Source organism: Panthera pardus, unplaced genomic scaffold, assembly GCF_024362965.1.
Source record: "Panthera pardus isolate Hobbes unplaced genomic scaffold, ASM2436296v1 HiC_scaffold_8, whole genome shotgun sequence".
Lineage (NCBI taxonomy): Eukaryota > Metazoa > Chordata > Mammalia > Carnivora > Felidae > Panthera > Panthera pardus.
In genome coordinates, this window is record NW_026527013.1 from 110,437,293 (window position 1) to 110,457,965 (window position 20,673).

General features: G+C 35.3%; 1 protein-coding gene and 1 non-coding gene across 2 annotated transcripts in view; one reads left to right on the forward strand and one right to left on the reverse strand.

The window, feature by feature from the left end:
* Window positions 1-20,673, forward strand: part of HDAC9 (histone deacetylase 9) — a 929,650-nt gene that overhangs the window by 92,696 nt on the left and 816,281 nt on the right. The window lies entirely within an intron of this gene.
* Window positions 3,837-3,965, reverse strand: LOC128775802 (U6atac minor spliceosomal RNA). The gene has a single exon (XR_008420774.1). It is a non-coding gene; the product is annotated as a U6atac minor spliceosomal RNA (small nuclear RNA).

Sequence of the window (20,673 nt, forward strand, 5' to 3'; positions counted from 1 at the left end):
TCTTCGACTTCCCAGCTTTTAGAACTGTGAGAAAAACATTTATGTTGTTTCAACCACCCAGGCTGTGGTATTTGGGCATAGCAACCCAAACAAAGACCACCCTTTTTTTCAATTTCTTACCAACTCCTCAGAGTAAGAGGTATAGTTTACATCCTTGCTGAGGATTCCCAGTATGTAGTGTACTATCTAGTACATAGGACTTAATAAGGAAGGTGTTGAACACTTCTTCATCTTCATGTTCTTATCATCCTTAGCCTCAGTGAAGGCTCTCCCCACGACTCATCCACAAAAACCCGTGATGGTTTAGACAAATAGGCTAATATAAAAACCTACAGTTTGATCAAAAGGTTCATAGGGAAAACAATGGAATATAGTTTCCACTATGAGGTTGGGTATAAAACTGAGTGGATTTGGATTCAAGCTCTGTCATTTATTAGCTGTGTTAGGAAGGGAACTTATTTAACTTGACCAACTCAGTTTATTTTTAAATAATCTTGACAGGCTTGTTTTGAGCATTATCACGTAATAAAAGAAATGTGAAGGTTTTCTGAATAGTTTTATCATTCTGTACCATTATTTAAATATGTTTACAGTGTTTCTCAATTCCTGAAAGAATGACTTTAAACACCCAGAGAACTGTCTTTTGAATATCATTCTTTGTTTCAAACGTATTTCCTTGTGGCAGGAAGCGATAAAAACACATGGCACTGACGACTAGTGACTGAAGAGGAAGTTAATGGTGTTTGTTTTTCCTCCAGAATTAGTAGTTCAAAAATTAAAAATAAAAATGTGGCTTGCCAAGTTTGGAAAATGCACAGAATGCTTTGATTACAGGATTACAATGGACCTAATTTTTTGACACTAATATTTCTTTCATGTTTATAATTCAAAGTGCTTTTTAAAGTTAAAACTTTGAGGCTTTACATTTTATTTTATAAACTGTCATGAATAAAATATCCAAATGCTATTAAATACATGTGGAATTTACTTCTTTACCCGGTAGACTTAGAAGCAAGAGAAGGTTTACAAAGTAAAGCAATTTGAAATCACTTGACAAGCACAGATGATGCTGTTAGGATTCCATGTCTCGATGGTAATGCCTTTGAGGAAACAATGTTTTAGATGGTTTTTAAGCTATAATGGGAAGAAGTAAACAAGACCTTTCCCTAGCTATGTACTGAAAAAACCCCGATTGTGATTGGGAAGTATTGTTTGACTCAAAGCCAGCTCATTTTTCACCAGAGACTCCTGCACACCCACAAGTTTGGGCCATTACTAAAGATGGTGAGGATGAGGTGGGATGAAGAGGGGGGTCTGCAACAGACGGCATCCAATTAAGAAAATCTACAAAAGTGACAAAGATGCTATTCTAGAAACTTAGAATAATTTTATTTCAGGGAACAAATTGTGTAGTTTTGAAGGGAGAATACAACTACTATGAAATATCTTTCATTTAATTAAAACCAAGGTTTATGTGGTTTGCTGCTGCTGCGTGAGTACCATTTTGACTTTTGTTTAGTTATTGCTGGGTGGCTTACAGAGATTCAAATGTACTTTATTACGGGTTAAGGGAGTTCCTTTGGTAAATGTTTAACTTTTTATTGCAAAATCCCCTGTGTTCACCTCTGCTGTCAGGTGGGGCAATAGTTGTACACCCTGGGAAAATCACTTCTAAAGCCTGTTGAATGGAAAGTATTGTGGGTATTTATTGTGAGGAAGAAGGGAAAGCAAAGATGTTACCGGGGGTATATCATTTCATTCAGTAATTAGCTTTGGAAAGGTCATTGAGGACCTAGTATTTAGGAGTTATGGATATTTTTAGATTGCGTCTACATAAAATCATGATCTTTCCTTTAATGAGCTAGAAAGAAATCATATAGTCCTGTGTTTTCTGCATGTCACAGGCTCTTATCAGGCCATGGAATCAGTTTTGTACTTGCAATTAAATGGTTCAATAGAATAGACCATATTACAAGATACCAGAGTGCACATGCATTATAAGATCAAGTATTAATTTGTGAAAATTGAAATTGAGTTTTCTATAGACAAATATGTTTCTATATATACATATAAATATATTTCATTTAATATGAAATGAAGTTTTAGTGTGAGTAGCAAATGAGGAAGTTGGAAGTTACTGATTGAATCCTCACATTTCTCTGATAGGATACTAAAAGAGACTACTTCTGGTTTATTTGAGTAGGTCTCACTGAGGTGACTTATCTATATCATCTGGCCTGTCTTCTGTTAGAATCTTTGTTTTGATCACCTTCTCATCATTTACATTTCACCCCCATACTTAAAACTTTCTGTATTTTTGTCAATAGGATTTGAGTCAAAGATGTTGATTCTGGGGAAATGAATCTTCACTTAGACTCTGAGCACCATGCTGTGGGTTGGTTGTTACTGGGGATGCCAAGTGGAAAAGAATAAACCTTTACAGCTGGCTCTATAGATATTTTCTATATTTTCCATAGGTTAAATATGGTAGAAAGTTGGAACAATAATAAATTTCATCAGTACATACAGGTACTGTGTATTAGCTTCTACCACTTGTCTCAGTTCAGTTCAACAAGTATTTCTTCAGCTCCTACTTTGTCCCATGTATTTTCCCATCCACATACTGCCTCCTATATGTAGCTAATTAAATTGATCCCTCACTTTGCTTGTGGGATATCCCAGCAGATTTACTGAAGTACATGGTGTTTTGGGGTTCTTTGTCAAAGATAATAGAGATGTAGCTCCAGGTTTTTAACACAATATTACACTTTGGGACTCTGTTGTGTTTGGTCTAGAAATACTCCTGAAGTCAATCTTTCACTCATTCAGAGGTTCCAACGTGAATAAAGTTCACACAGACTGTTTTTCTCTGTCTTACTTTCATAACACATTGATTTTTTATTGAAATTTCTCCTTGTTGTTATATGCAAAATGTCAGTGCTGGAGATTCTTAATTTGTATTCTGATAACTTGAGAATCAAGGCAGCAGGACCAAGGGGGCCAACTGCCTGGATGCCATATGAGGTTTTCTCATCCTCACCTTGTTACTCCTTTTTACTGGCCTTTCTGTATGGCAGTTACTGAAGGTGATGTTCTGGTTTCTGCCTTTCTTTTGTTCTTTTCTTTTCTTTTCTTTTCTTTTCTTTTCTTTTCTTTTCTTTTCTTTTCTTTTCTTTTCTTTCTTCTTCTTCTTCTTCTTCTTCTTCTTCTTCTTCTTCTTCTTCTTCTTTTTCAAAGTGTATGAAGTGTATTGTTTTGTTTAGTTTGGTTATTAGTTGAGTATTGACCATATAAGTCATTGCCTGATGCAGGTACAGCATCGGGGAGGAGTCCCCAGATGGCACCATGAGCCTGCTTTTTCTTGATGGGTCAGTACAAAGACGAATACCCATTAGGCCTAAGCAAATGAAGGATGATGTATAAACAGAGCCTGATCTTTTTGGTGGGTCTAGAAAAGCTGCCTTTTTTCTTTTTTAAATTCTCAATATTTTTAATCTTCACTAATTTGAAAGATTGAATATGATAGTTTGTAGTCATTTTTACTTGCATTCTTATTTGTGGTTTTGAACATTTTTCCATGTATTTATTGGATTTTCTTCCCCTGTTTTCAATTTGTTTGTACCCTTTGCATATGTTTCTTTTAGACTATTTTTTATTGATTTTAAGGAGCTTTTTGTATATTATTGAAATTATATTTTATATAACAGTAAAATACACATAACATGAAATTTACCCTTTAACCCTCTTAGAGTGTGTACTTCCTTGGCCTGAAGGACATTTACATTATTGCACAGCTGTCACCACTATCTTTAGAACTTTTACATCATCCCAAAGTGAAAAATAAAAAAGCAACCATGCCACAAAGTAGGTGGCAGTATCTTACCCATACATGTATTGTGCAGGCGTGAAGACGTCTTTTATCCTTGGCAAGGAATGTGCTAACCTCTTCTCCTTTCATACAATGATAGAAAAATGGCTTGAATGATGTAATCCTCTCATTGTTTTTCTGAATCCAAAGCTTCCTTGATTATTGCTACTTCACTTTAAGAGATGTACTTATACATTAAATAAACAGGTGAAAATATGTTCTCATATGACCATCTTACTGAGCAGATTCTGTTTTGTTGAGTCTTTATAGTTCCTACACTTTAATATACTGGTGTTTGATGTTTTCTTTGCTTGCCAATGTGGTATTTCCAGCTGTGCATGGAAATTAATTTTCTATTTGAATAGACAATTCCAGGAAACTATCTATTAAGTTTATAGGAGGCAAAGAGAATGTTCTTTTACAATTTTTTCCTGGTATTCTTGGCATTATAAGGGGAGTGAAAAGGTTGATATAAGAGTCCATGATTGTCAGTTTATTTTTTGTTTTTAACTAATACTACATAAGTAAAATAAACTTTGCCACGGATCACAAAGATGGTCAAAAATAGAATGTGTTTGGCAATGAGAACTCACCCTCCATTTAACAAAACAATCCTAAATGGATCTTCCATGGACTCTAAAACCTTTCTTGGGCAATAGATCCCCTTCTGTATCTGACTGGTTCTGTGAAATCTCAAAATCTAAGGTCCATAGAATATTCCAAAACCCCAGGAGCCAGGTGTGTTTTAGAATTGAGATTTTATCAGTTGTGTGTGTGTGTGTGTGTGTGTGTGTGTGTGTTTTTAATTTTAACATTTACCAGCTTTGGATTTAGAAAATTTTTAATTCCAGTATACTTAACATACAGTGTTAATAGTTGTTTCTGGTATACAGCGTAGTGATTCAACATTTCTGTACATTACTCAGTGCTCCTCATGACAAAAACATTCCCTTCACCTACTTCATCCTTCTCCCCATCCACCTCCCCTCTGGTAACCATTAGTTTCTTCTCTGTAGTTAGAGTCTGATTTTTAGTTTGTCTCTTTTTTTCTTTGTTTCTTAAATTCCACATGTAAGTGAAATCATATGGTATTTGTCTTTCTCTGACTGATGTGTTTCACTTAGTATTATTCATCCGTGAAAAGAAAGAGATCTTGCAATTTGCAACAACATGGAAGGATCCAGAGGGTATAAAGCTAAGAGATTTTATCAGGTTTTTAAAAGGTAGCATGAGACATAAATCCTGTGTTACATGGCATGTCACTTTTATTTTTTATTTTTATTTATTTTTATTTTTAAAAATTTATTTAGCCTTTTAAAAAATCTTTTTCTTTTTCTTCAATTTACATTTTTGTTAGTTAACATTTGGTGCAATATTGGTTTCAGGAGTAGAATTTAGTGATTAATCACTTACATACAACACCTAGTACTTATCACAAGTGCCCTCCTTAGTACCCATCACCCATCCAGACCATCGCCCACCCACCTCCCTCTGTGAACCCACACTTTGTTCTCTATCATTAAGAGTCTCTTGTGGTTTGTTTCCCTTTCTTCTCTTTTTCCTCCTTCTTATATGTTCCTCTGTTTTGTTTCTTAAATTCCACATATGAGTAAAATGGTACAATATTTGTGTTTCTCTGACTTATTTCACTTAGCATAATACATTCTAGTTCCATCCATGTCATTGCAAATGGCAAGACTTCATTCTTTTTGATGGCTGAGTAATATTCCATTGTATATATACACCACATCTTCTTTATCCATTCATTAGTCGAGGGACATTTGGGCTGTCTCCATAATTTGGCTATTAGTGATCATGCTGCTATTAACATTGGGGTGCACATACCTCTTTGAATCTGTATTTTTGCATCCTTTGGGTAAAAGCCTAATAGTGCAAATGATGGGTCATAGGGTAGTTCCTTTTTTTAGTTTCTTGAGGAACCTCCATGCTGTTGTCCAGAATGGCTGCACCAGTTTGCAATCCTACCAACAATGCAAGAGGGTTCCCCTTTCTCCTCATCCTTGCCAACACCTGTTGTTTGTTTGTTGTTAATTTTAGCCATTCTGATAGGTGTGAGGTGGTATCTCATTGTGGTTTTGATTTGTATTTCTTTGATGGTGAGTGATATTGAGCATCTTTTCATGTGTCAGTAATTTTGATGTAATTTGGAAAAGTGTCTATTCATGTCTTCTGACCATTTCTTAACTATTTGTATTTGGGGTGTTGAGTTTGATAAATCCTTATAGATTTTAGATACTAATCCTTTATAAGATACTATTATAACCCTTTATAAGATACTAACCCTTTATAAGATACTATTTAGATACTTAACCCTTTATATGTTGTTTGCAAATATCTTCTCCCATTAAGTAGGCTGCCTTTGGTTTTGTTGTTTCCTTCAGTGTGCAGAAGCTTTTTTTCTTGATGAAATCCCAATAGTTCATCTTTGCTTTTGTTTCCTTTGCCTTTGGTGATGCGTTCTAGTAAGAACTTTCTACGGCCAAGGTTAAAGAGGTTGCTGCCTGTTTTGTCCTGAAGTATTTTGATGGTTTCCTGTGTCACATTTAGGTCTCTCATTCTTTTTGAATTTATTTTTCCATATGGTGTAAGAAAGTGGTCCACTTTTATCCTTCAGTGTGTTCCTGAAAGACACAGGATTTTTTCCAACGACATTGTTGAAGAGACTGTCATTTTTTCCATTGGATATTCTTTCCTGCTTTGTCGAAGATGAGTTGGCCATTTAATTCTGGGTCCATTTCTGGGTTTTCTCTTCTGTTCCATTGATCTATATGTCTGTTTTTGTTCCAGTAGCATACTGTCTTGATGACTACAGCTTTGTAATGTAACTTGAAATCTGGAATCATGATGCCTCTGGTTTTGTGTTTCTTTTTAAGAATTGCTTTGGCTATTCAGGTTCTTTTGTGGTCCCATACAAATTTTAGGATTGTCTGTTCTAGCTCTGAGAAACATACTGGTGATATTTTGGTAAGAATTCATTATATGTGTAGATTGATTTGGGTAGTATGGACATTTTACCAATGTTTGTTCTTGTAATCCATGAGCATGGAATGCTTTTCCATTGCTTAGTGTCCTCTTGAGTTTCTTTCATAAATGTTCTACAGTTTTCAGAGTATAGATCTTTTCCTTCTTTAGTTAGGTTTATTCCTAGGTATCTTATTGTTTTTGGTGTCATGTCACTTTTAATGGGGTCTGGGACAGTTCCTCATAACAAAAACATTTAATATTTATTTCTGCAGTGAAATTCATAGCTATTAATACTAAATGAGGTTAAAATAATAAATAATCTCCTGTCTGTTTAGGCCAGTTTTTATTGCCAGATGAGCTTAGATTTGTCACCAAATGAGTAATGAAAATTCTTTGTTCCTTATGGTCATCGATAAGGGACAAATAAAAATCTACTTGTATTTTAGGGCTTTCCTAGTCTCTCAGTTAGAAGTGGTGTGGCTCCATGCTCCAGCCATGTTTGCTTCTCCTCAGCTCCACACTCAAGTTCTGGACTTACTATTCTCAATATTACAGATACTTTTGTTTCTAGGGCTCTGTTCCTATTACTCAATAATACTTTTACTGAATTTAATCTCTTGCTTTTAAGCCATTTTGTGCCTGGATTCTGATCCTTAACACCCAGTTAGTTTGCCAATGTGGTAAATGTCTCATCATATCTTATATGAATATATATGAATATAAATGTATATGTGTGTATATATGTATCTATATGTATATATGCATATGTATATAACTATGTATATATGTATATAAGAATGTATATGTGTGTGTGTGTGTGTGTGTATATGTGTATGTTCACTGTTTCTGTTCTTTTGCACTGGTTATTTTCAGTACTTGAAATGCCTTTTCCTCCTGTTAAATTTATCTCCAACCACATTATTCTACTAGGGATATTTAGTTTCATCCTCTGTTATATTCTCTATATTCCCTTAGAGCACTGTATCTACCTTTGTTACAGCATGCAGTACATTGTTCCTTAATTATTATAGTAATTATCTCTCTCTCATATTAGACTGTAAGGCTTTTAGAGTAGCGCTTCTTTGTATGTCTATTGCCTTAAACAGTGCTTGGCACAGCAGTTTCCAAGATTTTCAACCCAGCATAAATAGAAGGTGTGTGTTTGGAAGTAATAGGGTGATATTGGGAACCAGGGAAAGAGGGATGTGCAATAGAAATAAATTCATGGGAACACCTGGGTGGCTCAGTTGGTTAAGTGTCTGACTCTTGATTTTGGCTCAGGTCGTGGGATGGAGCCCTGTGTCCGCCTCTGCACTGGTGGTGTGGTGCCTGCTTGGGATTCTCTTTTTCCCTCTCTCTCTCTCTCTCTCTCTGCCCCTCATCCACTCATGCTCTCTCTCTCTTTCTTTCTCTCCAAATAAATAAACATTTAAAAAAATAAATAAATTCATGAACAAGACAGAGTAGTTTAGAATAGCAATGGTTTTGTTTATTTTAAATGTACATGAGGGATAGAAACTAAAAGATTCATGTGGTTTGGAGAATTAGGAAAACTTCAAAAAGGAGTTGAAACTGGAGACAAAGCTTGGCAGGTGGATGGGATTGAGGTAGGCAAAGAAGAGTTCTCAATGCTTTCCAGAGAAGGGGAAGTATGTTGCGGAGGGAATGGGTGTGGATGAGAGAAGAAGATATTTAAGCTGTTGGCCAGTTATAATGTAAGTTCTAAGTTAGGGGATTGATAGAAGAAACAGGTCAGTAGGCAAAGTAGGGCTGGATTATATAGGGCAATATATTGTAAGAAAAAGAATGGATCTTTTTAGAGTAAGATGTCATTGTGAATTAAGGTATATAGAACAGGGATGATATGACAAAAACATTTCCGAAAATAAATGTATCCACAGCATATTCACTGATGCATGAACTAAAGGAAGGTGAGGGGGCTAGTTTACATCCTTTTGCTAAAACCAGTAGGGGATCGTAAGGACCTGATATGAGATGATGGTGGTGAGACCAAGAGTAGAGAAAACAAGTGTGACTTTTGAAAAGTAAAACTGTGGTGTGATGGTGAATTTTTTGCATCAATTTGACTAGGCCACTGGGTGCCAATATATTTGGTCAAACGTTATTCTGGGTGTTTCTGTAAGAGTGAGATTAACATTTTAATTTGTAGACTGAGTAAAGCAGACTGAGTCTCCATAATGTGGGTGGGCCTCATCCAATTAGGTGAAGGCCTGAATAGAACAAAAGGCTGACCTCCCCCAAATAAGAGAGAATTCTGCCTGACAGCCTCTGAACTGGAACATTGGTTCCTCCCGGTTCCACAGAAGCCTTGTTGACGTTCAGACTCAAACTGAAACACCAGCTGTGCAGATTTTGGACTTACCAGCCTCCATATTCTGTGAGCCAATTCCTTATAATGTGTCTCTGTTTCTCTGGAGAACTCTGACTAATACGTGTGGGGTATGGAGACTGACTAGATATGGATGCTACAGGTGAGGGAGGAATTAAAGCTGACTAAAATTTAGGACTGAGAATTCTGGAGAATAATAATGGTAGCAATAGGGGAAGTTGAAATAGGCAGTCAGTTCTGAGAGAGAATATGTTTGGTTTTGTTTCTGTTGACTCTGAAGTGATATTGGAAATTCGAATGAAATTGTTGCACGCAGGTGTAGTAAGGTGGGTAGCTCGTGTGGGTTAGGCTGAGTAAGGCATCTTGGAATCCTGTGTAAGTGAACAGAGGTCATCTGACAGAACAAACCCCATAGGGGAGTGAGAGAGAGGAACAGAGGGTAAGAATGTGATTCAGGCTCTCCAGGCGGGAATTACAGGCTTAGAGAAGAAAGATGAGTCAGTACACAAAAACTTGGTTGGGGACAGAGTTCGCTCTTGACATTGGTTTGTCTGTATGTGCATGAGAATGTAAGCTCCATGAAGCTGGTGATTTCCCCCACTCCTGTTTCTCCCATTTTAAATATTGTGCTTTGGATTTGTAAGATCTCCAGACCATTACTTTTACCTTTATTTTTCACCTTAAATGAAAAATGAAACAGGAATTAGGATTTCTTTGCTGTAATTTTGACTTGGCATTTAAGTAGGTATATAGAATCTGGTTTCACATTTTAATTCCTAGGACTTTGATTTCCTTTTCCAAAAACGTGAAGATTGGTTTAAGAAATTTTAGGATTTTTTTTTACAGCTGAAAAATACTGGGGAAAAATAGCTATATGTCAAGAAAATGTTCTAAGCTGCAAAAGTGGCCTTGGGTAAATTCAGAAAATAAATTTTACAGCAAATCTTCCTCATTGCTATTTTGGAAGTTTTTATTGATTTACTATTAATTAGATTATTATAATATATTAAATAATTCAAAGTGTATAATCTTGTCTAAAAGCATCTTTGGACCAACAGATTTCCTCCTAAATTTTAAAGATGTGATTAAAAAATTCTTGGGGTGCCTGGGTGGATCAGTCAGTTGAGTGTTTCACTTAGATTCAGGTCATGATCTCACAGGTCATGGGTTTGAGCCCCATGTGGGGCTCTGTGCTGACAGCTCATAGCCTGGAGCCTGATTCACATTCTGTCTTTCTCTCTGCCCCTCCCCTGCTTGTGCTCTCTCTCTCTCTCAAAAATAAATAAATAAACATTAAAAGAAATTCGTTACAGGGAGCCTACCCCTATTTTATATAGCTTTAAGTTAATATAACTGTAAAAAGTATTCAGAAAACAAAAACATACTAGCATTATTTTTTCTTTAACTCCAACACTGTAAAGAAATTTCAATTTCTTATGGTATTTTAATTCTATTACTAAGTCTTCTAACTCTTAAATCTCATACAATCAACTTACACAAAGAAAAAAAAGAGAAGAATCATTGGTTAAAATGATTATATATGTTTACTATGCCTTATTCAAAATTATATTGTACCTCCTAATGTGTTTCTAGATCTGTGTTAACATCACAATACCCATTTTTAATCAGTTTTGAGTATTTGATCAATGTGTGATATTTAAATTGTAGTCAATACCCTTTAACAATTTTTTGATTGTACAGTGTGAAACATGAATTTCTAAGAAGTTTGGAAAAAATAAGATCTTTCTATTTAAAAAATGTACAGTGTATATGTTGATATAATATGTGACACAAAAACTATTGAACAGATGGAGAATAGGTGCCATCAGCTTTAATCCGAAGACATTAAAATACTAATATTAACAAAACCAACATTTTTTTTATAGAATGGCACTTGTGCCCCCAGGATATTGTGTGTTAGGTATTGTAATTCTAATTGTGTGCCTTCCTACTTTCTGGTAAGTAAGGGGAGACTGTCTTTGGCCATTCTTTCTTATTGACCATTTATGTGCAAATTCCATAAGGAAATAATCTGCCTTCAACAACAAGGTGCTGACTTTTTTTGTCATTTAATGTCTCTTGTTTGCTTTGAGGCTGTCTTTAATTGAGGATAGTTGATAGGTGAGAAATCTCTTGGGAAGGTAATCAGATATGTGCTTTTATGACACAATTCTTCTATCTACAAAATGATATCTAGAAATAGTGTATTTCCAGTAGTGATACTTGAAAATGATTTATTTTTACTTCCCAGAGTTTGCCAAATTTCTGGATTTCTTATGAAGGTGAGTAATTTATCCTTGAATTTATTTTACTTTTGTGTCTATTTATATTCAAGTCATTTCTCCATTCTTGTTGGTCAGCCAACATCTTAGTTCTCTTTGTGTTGTGTTTGGGCATGAGGATTTGCTCTGCAATCAGATATAGAAGAGATTAGGGGCACCTGGGTGGCTCAGTCGGTTGAGCGACCTACTTTGGCTCAGGGCATGATCTCACGGTTTGTGACATTTGTGAGTTCGAGCCCCGCGTCGGGCTCTGTGCTGACAGCTCAGAGCCTGGAGCCTGCTTCGGATTCTGTGTCTCCCACGCTTTCTGCCCCTCCCCCATTCATGCTCTGTCTCTCTCTGTCCCATAAATAAATAAACATTAAAAAAAATTTTTTTAAGATATAGAAGAGATTAAAAAATAAAAATACGTATTTCGTAACATAAAAAAGCATTAGAAAAACTTTTTTAACATTTCTGCTCCGTTTATAAGTCACACTAATGACTGCTTTGCTTCTCAGTAATTTTCCATTTGTAACATTTTATACCTGGATACACAAATGTAATGCAATTGAACAAGAAAACAATTATCTGTCTGGTGGAAATAAATGTATTTATCTCATTGAAACAATTGACTTGTTTAAAAATACACAGAAGTTCTGTTCAGACTGCGGTTACCTGTAATTTGTAAAGAATTTCCAGGAAAGAATTAAAATCCTTTGATGTAATGGGATCAGTTATTGAAGCCATTGGTTGTGAATGATAAATTTCCATTCAGAATTCCCCTGTCATAGAAACCTCTATTTGGAATCATTTTGGTTTTGAGAGCTTTTTTCAATAATCTCTGAGTTTTGGCTGGATCCCTGGAAAACTGCACGCAAAGGCTGTATCTTCCAGTGAAAGCTTCATGTTGACTTGTGGGTTCTATGTCAGTGGAACGTTTCAGTGCTTTTTGGCCTGGCTCAAATGTTTCTTGGCATTTTCTGAGGAGTTTGTCCCATCCCATCTATAGGATCACACTGGATTCTGGATAAATTCTTAAAGCCATCATTCATCTGCAAGCTAATTTGGGATTTTATTGGGTTTTGGAAGTGGCCTAATACCATTGGGCAATTGAGGATTCAATATTTTTAATAATATTTTCAAGGACATACCTACTTTAAAAATAATACAGGGAAAAACTACTTTTCCCTTAGTCCAGTAATTATTCTTTTGTATCTGATCTTTTCACAGAGGTCAATGTCCTGTTTTAATTTCTCAGTGTATTTCTTGGTCTCTTCACCAGTTTCTAAAATTACTGCAGATCAACAACATTTTCATCTTTCTTAGAGAGTGCTCTGGCTCTGGGCTGACTTCAGTCTTGTGATGTGGGACTGATGTGGGTTTTCATTTTTCACATTAAAAGTACTGCCACAGCTAGTTACTTTTAGTTATAACATCATAGAATGTTGGTGCCCATAGGTGCCCTGAAGATGGCCTTGTCTAGCCCTCTTGTTTTACACATCAGGGTAGCCAGACCCAGTTCCTTAGCTTGCACTGGAAGCTTAGGGTGGAACCTGTGGCCACTTCACAACAGAACTGGTCTATAGGAGCACCCCCTCACCCCCTACCAGAATGCCTAAGATCCACCCCTATTCCCTGTCTCAGGTTTTGTATCTTAAATCTTAGTTTTCCCTAATGTTTTTTAAATAATTCCCCATACTTCCTATGAATTTGGAAAACCAGCAGGAAAAGATTTGCTTTATGTTTGGTTGGGATTTCAGAGTGTTACGTATGATACCATTCTCTTCATGTTTTGAGCCATCAAGAAATAAATGTAGGAAAGGGAAAGGGATCAAACTTACTGCCTTCTTACAAATAATGTTGGGTTTGGGACCACATGGTAGACTCAAGGCTAAAGCAGGCTTCCTGTGCCTCCTACAGAATGTAGCCACCCACTGATAGATGGAGAAGTGTCCCCATCTGACCCCCGTGTAAGACCACTCTCAGGAAGGGCTGCCAGACTAGTACCTCTGAGAGACCCCAGTGGAAAGCTAGGGGCCTCCCCCCAGAGCACTTTACAAGGACTCTGGCAAACCGTAGCAGCCCTCTACCACCCGTAGGAAGCAGCTCCTTTCAAGTAGGCCATGTTCTGGTGAGTCTTTGTTTTTTATTCTTTTTGTTCTTACCTTACTATTCTTGCTTCCTGTAAGCCTTATGACACCAGCGTCATTTACATTCCCCCCCACCCCCCGCATGATGAGTTATTTTCCTGTTATTCTCCTGAATAGAGTTGAAAAGACAAGTACAGTAAAGTCAGCCTAGGCAACTGACCGTTTGCATTTGAGGAAAATAAATGAAAATTAGGCAGTGGTGATGAGAACGCCTTGAACATGTGCTCAGAACATTCACAATAACAGGAAATGAAGAACTCTTCTACTCCGTCATCACCAGGGTATTCTTCTGTCATTTTTAAGAGTAAGCTGGGGGAAGACTTTTTCTCTTTATCTGCTGTCTTTATGTAAGCTTGGCCAGAGCTCACTGTTATAGTTTAATAAATATATTCCCAGGTATCTGTAGACAGTGTCAAATTATCTTGTTTTGTTTTGCTTTTGTCTCCTTCTGGACCTGAATTAAGTAAAATTTCAGGTCATAGAACTGTCTTGGAATTTTTAGTTGATTTTCACTTTTATGTAGGTAGGTATCTACTGGGTTTCATGACTTCATTTTATTTTCCAGATGTTTTCTGAGTGATCATCTTGTTTCTTTACCTTCTGCATTAACAGTTGAAGATAGTTACCTATGACAACCTAGAGAAGATTTAACAGTATCCTTCCTATTAAGAGACTTGTTTTCTTTAGGGTTTCTTGCCTTGTGGAACATGTCGCACCTGTGTATAGACACTTTTACTTAATTCAGAGGTAAATTAAAAGTAATCAAAAATTATAATGTTCTGGACAATCACGGATTCTTCCCCACTGTTATGCTTACTCAGAGTTTGCTTCCTTTTAGTAGGTTTAAGGCCATTTAGATAAAAATACTGAATTGTAGAGTAGGTTTCAAATGTTATGGTTTAAGATGTTAAGATTTAAGATGTTTCAGTGCATTCTTGGAATTGAAACCATCACCTTTTAGATTGTTTCTGAAGAATTGGTTTCATTGACATCTCTTGAATCATCATTGTGTTTTTGCTTAGTGTGCATGTCAAGTGTCTGTTACAGTGAAAGCTGAGATGTGGCACATAGGAAATAACACAGAGGTAGACATAGTATACAGTGGAAGGCACGGGGGCAGTAGAGAGTAGTGGTGGAGTCCTATGGACCTGGGTAGAAACTCAGTTCTATCAACTGACTGTCATAATCTCTCTGGTTCAGTTTGCTCATCTGAACAATGGGCATACCAATTAACGTCTTCTACTTCAAAAGTCTTGTGAAGATTAAGTAAATTAATACCTGGAAAGCCTTTTAGAGCAGTGCCTGAAATATCATATGAGCATTATAAATCTTAGCTGTTAAACAGTCTTAACATTCCTGGGGCACCTGGGTGGCTTAGTTGGTTGAGTGTATGACTCTTGATTTCGGCTCAGGTCATGATCCCAGGTTCATGGGATCAAGCCCGGCTTCAGGCTCTGTGCTGAGCATGGAGCCTGCTTGAGATTCTCTCCCTCTCCCTCTCCCTCTCCTTCTCTTTCCCTCTGCCCCCCTCCCCTGCTTGCTCTCTCCCTCTCTTTCTAAAATAAAATTTAAAAAATAATTAAAAAATCCGGGGCACCTGGGTGGCTCAGTCGGTTGAGCGTCCGACTTCAGCTCAGGTCATGATCTCGTGGTTCGTGAGTTCGAGCCCTGCGTCAGGCTCTGGGCTGATGGCTCAGGGCCTGGAGCCTGCTTCCGATTCTGTGTCTCCCTCTCTCTCTGCCCCTCCCCCATTCATGCTCTGTCTCTCTCTGTCTCAAAAATAAATAAACATTAAAAAAAATTTTTTTTTAAAAATTTAAAAAAATAATAAAAAAATAAACAGTCTATATATTCTAATTGGGTTAATGGATCAATATTTATCTGTATTTTTAAGTGTTTTTCTTAGTACATTATTATTTAGGAAAACTGGATTAGAAAGATTTCTGAGGTATTCCTGGCTTGCATTTGTTAAAAATTAAAAAAAAAAAATTTGTTTTAATGTTTATTCATTTTGAGAGAGAGAGCCTACAAACACAAGTGCGGGAGAGCAGAGAGAGGGAGAGAAAAAATCCCAAGCAGGTTCCGTACTGTCAGCACCGAGCCCGACTTGGGGCTCGAACCCTAGAACCCCAAGATCATGACCTGAGCCAAAATTAAAAGTCCGACGCCTAACCGACTGAACCACCCAGGTGCCCCCTGGCTTGCATTTTTAAAGGTGAATTGTGTATCAGAAGACTAGGAGCCTCAATTGTGTATAATTTAATACTAATAAATAAAGTTGGGTTTTGGGTTGTCTGTGTGAAATTATTTGATGATTTCAGGGAATTTATTTCCCACTGCCAAACTGTATTTAATTGTCTTCATTGTTGTCATTGGTTTTGGCACTAAAATTGTCGTATAGTCATAATTGCTCAGATTAGAAGGGAAATATTGAAGAAGTCGTCCTCCAGTTATTAACAGATTAACAAGCATAAAATAGTTGGATATGTTTGAGGAATGTCAGATAACCTAATACCCAGGGGCATAATATCCCAAGGAGAAAATTTCCTAATGTGTGTTTTGGGTGTATGGAGTATTAATGTGGGTATACCAATTCTATCATGTAAAGAATTGTGAAGGAAAAGTTTTAGGGGAACCTAAAAGTTTTGCTTTAGCTTGTGTAATAAACTTGACTACATCAATATCTGGAAAATAATTAGAATACCAGATTATGTTGAGTGCCTAAAGAAATATGTTTGACAACTTTTAATTTTCTTTCCTCCTACACACCACTTCCTAGTTTGTTTCTGGCACACCAGATGTGTCTCAACACAGTAGCTGATCCGGGTAGAGTTGTGTGAACACCCGTGGCATAACAAATTTTCTCATTTTCATTACATTTAATGAAACTAAAATTGGAAGGAGCAGTGCATGTGGCAAATAGTGTTATAGAGACATAAGGGGTAACTTGTCCTTTTTCCAGACCTCTGCATCAATGTGCCTTTTTTTAAGCTAATATTAAAGTTTGTATGCAAATGATGAATGTACACAAACAAGGCTCATTGTAACCTTGCTTTTCATAGTTAGGCACCAGTGGGCTACTCTTGGTGCATAGAAGTGAAGAGGGATGACTGGTGGAGGAAAGTGAAAAAAAATTACTCACAGGGAAAGTTTTTTTATTTTTATAATACTCTATTTTCTGTTTTCTAGCTTCTTTGAATGGACCAATTCACTCCTGTTTTCTTAGCTTAAAACCAGCTTTAGTTCTTGATCTCCATGGAGAAGATACTTTCCATAGGCATTTTTATTTTGTCTTTCATTTCTTTACTGTAGTAATTTCCCCATTATTCTTACTTAGCCTTTTCTCCATTTAAGTGCCAGGGCATGTACTATATTTCAGAAGCTGTAATTTTCTTTCAAAGAAATTAATTTTGTTTTTAGCTTTGGCTTCATATGTGATCCGTTTGTGGGTCTCTAGTTTTGAATATCTACCAATAATTTATAGAACCATTTTTTTCTCAATTTTTAATTATAGAATAAATAATATTAAAAACAGACAGGAACTGTTCCTTACCTTACCAACCTGTGCAGTTTGTTTCCTTTCGGTTTCAAGTTGTATTTGGTTTCAACTTATATTGCCGTTTTCAGGTATTATACTCTTTAATGAGTGGTTTCCAGGAGCAGTTGCTTGGTAATCATTAGTTTACTTAATCATTCCTCTGATGTTGAAGATTTAGATTTATAATGTTTTGCTATTATAAATTGCATCACAACAAAAATCTGTTTGAATATGGCCTTTTTTTTAATTTTTAAAATTATTATTATTAGTATTATTATTATGGGTCATTATTCACTCAGTTTAAACTTTCTGGCCTGATCTTATTAAGTTAAAAGTTTTGAATATTTTTATGGGTCAAAGGATGTGATTTTTAAGAAATGATTTTTGAAGTGCTCTGTCAGATGGCTTTCTACTATAAATTGCCAACAATAATGTCTTGGCTTTATCAATTTTATTTTTCTAAGAACCTGGGTATTGTTGGATATTGTGTCTTAGAATTTTGTATTTGTTAGTTAAATGTAAAATGGTACTTCAGTGTTGCCTTAATTTGCCTCACTTTGATAAATAAAATGCTTTAATGCTCTTTTTTTTCGATGTGTACCTAATAATTTGATTCCTATGTGCATGTCCATGTTAGTGCCTTATTTTTCTTCAGCATCTTATTTTTCTGTCAGTTTATCCCCTTTTGTAACATAGAAAACAACCTTTGATCTCTTGTATTTGATAAACATTTCTGCAATATGTTGTTTTCCTTTTACCATGACTATCACTTTTCTTAGTAAAAGTTAAAGATTAAACTGTAAAATTTACATCTTTTTGTTTCTTTTATTAACTCAAGGTTTAGAAAGCTACCATTGTTTCAAAAATACTCAATTTTATGCTCATTTTTATGAGCTAAATCATATATGTATTATAAATGCAAATATACACAGACATACACACACAGAAAGACAGAGAATAAGGAGGCATTAGTATTGTAATTATATTATGCAATATAAATTTTGACCCATTTTCCCCTCAGATCACTGGTTATCTCAATATAATTTATTAAATAGCTTTCCTCCCTGATCGTTTTGAATTTTTATTATATCATTACATTCTTACATATAATTAGATATTTTACTGGACTTTCTATTCTTATTTGTTGATGTATTTCAAAATACATGTCAAAACCACATTATTTAAATTATTATTGCTTTATAATACATTTTAAAATCTAGTGGGCTCAGCCCTTCTTTTAAAAAATCCTTGAACTTCTATTATGTACCAGAAAAAGTGAGGATAGAAGAATGAAAATTGCCAGTTTCCCCACCCCTGGTAATCAAAGTCTTGCCAGGAAAACAGATATGAAAAAAACCCAAAAACTGGATACATGTATGATATGATAAAAATCATGATAGAGAGGTGAATACAGAACTGTGGTGGCACAAAGGAAAATAGTATGTTTTCACCTCTTTATTTTTTCTAGTTCTAATGAAAGTTTTGTTTTAACTATAATTGCTATTTTATGTCTACAAAATACTTTGAGAATGTTTGGTTTTTTAATCTTGTAATCTCATTTAGGATTATTGTATCTTACTTATTTCTAAGTTAAGTTCTATAGTTTTCTTGAATATGAAATACTTGTTAGAAGAATTTCAAGTTAAACATGTACATGTTATGAATATTATTTGTGACAGTCTTCAGGTAATTCTATATTCAATTTATTTCTTTTAAAAAGGCCTATCTTTTGGGCTTGCTCTTAAATGAAAAATTGGAGCACATACTCCATCTCTTTTGGGGGGGGGACTCAAATATTCATTGATAATACTTCTGGGTTTGATAGGATTTGATACACATACAAGACACAAATGTGGAAGTGTTATCGATGTTAATTTTTGAAACCAATGGTAGGTCAATGAGAAATTCCTGAGCCAAGGAAACCATATTCTTATGAAAATGTGATTGAAATTATAGAAAACAATCTGTGTTCTATAGCTGTGGAAACTTTAGACGGATCATCTTTGACATGTGAATTATAGTTTCTATCACTGCAGCTGTTAATTGGTGACAAGGAGGGATAAAGTGTATTAAGGAGTTTTGGAAAATAAAACATAAATACATATCAAATAGTAATTATTTCTGGAATTCTGTACACATAAGGTGTTTAAACCCTCCTTTTTAAATGCACACTAAAACTCATTTCATTATTTAAGTTTTATAAGGTATTCTTTATTTAAAAATAGTTTTGTATTGGCAAATTAGGTCAGGAATAAGCAGGACCTCAGTGATGTAAATAAATAAATCCCAATGGATGAGTTTCTTTGGACTTCCTCTTTTGTGTAATTCTTTTTATGTATAAGAGCACATCTCTTGGCAAGGTCCCATTATAAAAGAGAAAAGAAAGGTGGGGATGTGTGGGGGGGTAAATATTCCCAGAGAGACTCCTTGAATTTCAGCCCTTTCAGTTACATGATTATTCTTGTGGTTACAGGAGATGAAAGGATAATGAGGACTTGGTTTCCTGAGTCATAAAAAATAATTTGGATATACACAGGGCCATTTACGTGAATAAATAGATGCCTTATAAAAATTCTCTTTGGGGAGGTACACTAAAATTATTTTAGTGTCCAAGTTCTGTGACCTCAGAGTAAGTTCAAGTGTAGGGAGAAGCATGGCAGGCACTTGATAATAAATTTAGTCCAAGTGTTTAATTTATGTACTTCTTCATTCAAAAAAATGATTTGGGACATCTTATAAGAATATATTTGACTTAATAATGAGAAAAAGCACAGAGAAGTAAAGATTCACTATCAGGAAAATATAAATAAGTGGGGAGTCTTAACCACAAAAAAGAAAGTAAATATATTTATATTTATTATTCATATTATGTCTCTTATTACATATACACATGCACTCGTCTTTTATATATTAAGTCTTTACATTTGTGTTTTAAAAACAGTTTTTAGTAGTACCATTTAGCTTTGTAGTATTTTTAAGTGATTCCCTTTAAAAGAATTGATTTACCTGTGGGTGATTTCAAATCAACCTGTTCAGTACCTAATTTAAGAGTAGATGGATTAAAAAAGTTGGGGAGAGAACAGCAGCCATAATAAACAAGATGTATAAAAGTTACTGAATTCTCCACTTGAGAGAGAGTTTCAAATATTTCTTAATAGTTATCCAGATCACAACCTTTCACATTTTCTATCTTAATATCTTATGTCCCTTTTCTACCTTACCATCACCTGTAGCCAAAACAAAAGAAAACAAAACAAAAACCAACCAAACAAACAAAAAACAAAAAATAACTCCCCTAATCTGAAATCATTTTTGTGTGGGGCCTAAACATTTGTATCCAAAATATCCTAGCACATCCATTCTAAATTGTCATGAAGTCATCATTGATAACATAGAATATGGAAAGAAAATTAAGAGAAAAGTTTCATCTAGTTGTCAATGATAAAGGAAAGAGAGTTGAATAATAAAATAGCATGAGTTAATAAAAAAAACAACGAAAGACTAGAATTTACCATGAA